The 3,571-nt window shown below is 39.4% G+C and overlaps 1 long non-coding RNA gene across 1 annotated transcript; it reads left to right on the forward strand.

The window, feature by feature from the left end:
* Nucleotides 1-1,038: 1,038 nt before the first annotated feature.
* LOC137182826 (uncharacterized) lies at nt 1,039-2,728 on the forward strand. Its single transcript, XR_010928378.1, has 3 exons — nt 1,039-1,255; nt 1,558-1,624; nt 2,438-2,728. It is a non-coding gene; the product is annotated as an uncharacterized lncRNA (long non-coding RNA).
* The last annotated feature ends 843 nt before the right edge of the window (nt 2,729-3,571 follow it).

A 3,571-nucleotide genomic window follows, 5' to 3' on the forward strand; every position in this document is an offset into this window, starting at 1 on the left:
TAGAGCTATAGCCTATACAGTGTTTCATGGAGACCATACTGTATATATTTCCACAACTATTTTATTTATCCTTTTACGTTTTTAACATGATGCTATATCTTTATCCCTTTTATTCGCCTCTCTTTGTTCATTTCAGGGGAGCTCTTTCCTCAGAAATAAGATTAGATGAGTAAGGTGTTCGAGTGTGGCAGATTGGGAGTAAAACGTGAGACAAAGCAATTGCATTTCATATTGAATTGGGAATAAGGGACAACATGGACTCCCCTTACACCCCCCTCATTGTGTGGACTTCCTGCAGAGACAGATGAAAGTCCAGAGGAAATTGAAAGGCCTTATCAGTTAGTCTGATAACCCCACAAGTTAAGGACCCTGTCAGTCTCTCAACTCTGACATCAGATGTGTTTTTTTGCAGAGGAATACAGTTGCTTGTCAATAAGTTTTAAGAATGCAAAAGCAACACACGTGACACTGCACCTAAGTGTATTCCATGAGGGGCTGCTCTTTGACCTCCCATTCAACTACATGTTTACTAATCTACATTAGCAAAATAAGTTATGCAGTTGCTCCTTAAAGCTTGACAAGCCTGACATTGTAGCTGTCAGTCTATAATGGTGGATATACCTAAGCACAGAACCTGTCATCGCCAAACCATCTGAATATATTTGTCAAAGAATTTAGGATTTTCCATGACATGAGATGGAGAAATGGTTCTAATCTGACAAAAGCAGTGACATGATACAGCTTGAAGCCATGAGGAAAATATCCATACGAGGACAATAAAAGTGTAAAGAGTAAAAGGTCTGTATGCACAATGGTAGTAATTATGAAGTAAAGTGATAGTCATTATGAAAAATTATATGTTACTATATTATATTATTTTGTATCTGATATTAATCAATATCAGTATTGATAATCCAATTGATTTAGTGCTTTTACTTTTACACTAAATCAGAGAATTGTGAAACGGGCTAATTTGAGGTCTTTAAGAAAATTTTCCATTAATTATGCAGAAGTCCAGTTTGTCTTGGCCGGTGTGGCAGATTAGGTTTTCTCCTCACTTCTTCTTCTTCTTCTTCTTCTTTCCAGCTCACTTAATTGGCACCAGGCTGAATACAATGAATCAGCTGTGCACTGATTACTGGGCAGCGCGTTCAGCGCTATATATAGGCAGGTGACTGTTCCTCGGATGGAAGTTTCTGCCTCTTTCTGGAGCCTGATTTCCATGCGGCTGGAGTGTGCACAGTTTGGCGTACTGGTATGTCTGCCATGTTTCCTTGCAATCTGGTCTCACAGCATTTGTAAGGTGTGTATTTTTAGTCTTCCTGTGCTTCAGGTTCATAGCGTGTGCTATTGGCATTATATATTCTTCTGCTCCTTGCTTTGCAGCGCAATCTGCTCGTCTCCTGGATGCAGACCAGAGTAATATTGCCTCGCTTCAAGTCCTTGTTTAATGCAGCGTCATTTGTGTGTCAGGGTAGACTGGCTTAATTTTATTTCGCTGACTTTAAACGAGCTAAATGTAACTTTTTCTTTTTGGTCTCTGATCTGCCATGACAGTGATTGAGCTTTGGCTTTGTGGCTTTCCCCCTCCAGCTGCTGGGAAGTTGCACCTTCACTCTCTTTGGTATGTATACATGAGTTTGCATTACTTTTGATTCAGGTGTAGTTCTCAGTTGGTAATTTTGTAGTATTTTTGAAGCCAGGCTGTGTACTACAGTGGGTGGCCCTTTCCAAACCCCCGGCCCCCACTCCCTTAGCAACTGCTGTTCTGTCTCTATAGATCTACATTTCTACAACAGCTGGTTTTGTTTTGTCTCTGCTGTTTTGGCACTACATCAGCTGTTTTGCCTCTATGTTTCTGCATCTCTACTCTGCAGGCACCATCTGTATATCAACTGGTTTTATTTCTATTGTTTTTTTGTGTGTTTTGTTTTGCACTGCAACTGGTTTGGCTCTGTGGCTCTGTCTTCGCTCAGTTCAGCTGGGAATGAACTGAAGCCACTGGTTTTTCTGTAAGAATATAAGAGTGTATGTTTTCATTTTTTTCCCCGTTTTTCTTTTTTTTCTTGAAGTTTATTTTAACTACAGATTCATTTATATGGTCTGATTTATTGTTTAGCTGCATTAGGTTTTTGTTTGTTTGTTTTTTGGTTGTTAGAAGATTTTTTCTTTCTTCCTGTGTTTAATTGTTTGGGGTGTTATTATTATTACTATTATTATTATATTTTTCCTTTTCTTTTTTCTTTTTCTTCCGCTTGTATTTGTGGATTCCTCCTGTGATGTGCCCTCCCTTTGGTCAACTATGTGTGCGTGTGATGTGTGTGTGTTTTAACATGCATTCTTTTTAATTATAATTGACCGCTGTGGTGGCATTCAGCTGGCCCAATATATAGTGTTGTTAATTGTTTGCTTTCTCCTTCTTTTCTGTGCTGGGCAGGAGCTGTTGGGCCTAAGCTTATGGCAGTCTGATTCCCCGGTGATGGTGTCCCTTCACTGATCCCTTACAGTATAGCACCTGGGTATCATTTGGACAGTGTGGTGTAAGCCCCAGCCCTGCTCCTAGCATCTTTTAATAGCAAACGAATGGGCCAATAGGGATTGTGCAATATTTGTTGAGGTTCTACTTTCTATTTTGAGATTTGGGTTGACCTGTTGTCATTTTAGCAAAAGCAATAGTATTAATAATGTTACTGTTCACGTTTTTCTGGAATCACAGTGGTGCTGTTGAGCCTGTGTGACCTTTCTTTTTTGGATCCCAAAGTGGTTACACTCAAGAATTTCCTTGGGGTGAAATTCCGCAGCATAGTTGACACTATTAAAAAAAAAACAAAAAAAAAACTCCCCAGCTATTGCCACATGGACTACAACTGTAAGAACTTTAGTACCTTTTAGTAATTTTAGAAATCAGCAAAGGAGATGTGAAGTGACGTGCTTTAAAGGGGACATAATATGCTTTTTGTGATGGTATCAGATACCTTTGATAAACATCAGGGCCAGACTGGGACAAAAATTCAGGCCAGGAATCTAGTCAGGCCAGCTCATAGACCAGGGGTACTTAATTAACTTAATAAATCTGCATGATTATTATTCATCTCTCACATACATAGGCTACCTTTTAAATAAGCACACACGATTAAGTTTCCGCACAGCCAAATATTCAAAGAGTATCACAGCAGCATAACACAACTACAAAATTAATCTGACCAAAATCACCATATTAAGCTACCAGCAGAATAATAGTTGGGTCAGTAACACAGAAAGACCAGGAAATGGAGGCCTGAGTGGCATGGGTCTTGGGCAGACCCAAGAAGCCCCTCTATGATTCTGGAATAAGAAAATAAGGTATGAGTAAAGACAAAAGGTGCCATTTTTGCCATTGAAGTATGCTTTTTTATACATAGTTCGTAGCCTAGGCTATTCTTGTTGTGCATGTTCTGTGTGTGGGACTATTTGCACCATTGACCTGTGGACCTTTGTCTTAGGGGAAATTTGGTAAGCAGACCCTTAAGACTTATATTTGAGTACCCTTATCATAGACCAACAACACATTTTGAGACAACAGACCCTTCAA

This window comes from Thunnus thynnus, chromosome 5 (assembly GCF_963924715.1).
Source record: "Thunnus thynnus chromosome 5, fThuThy2.1, whole genome shotgun sequence".
NCBI classification, from domain to species: domain Eukaryota; kingdom Metazoa; phylum Chordata; class Actinopteri; order Scombriformes; family Scombridae; genus Thunnus; species Thunnus thynnus.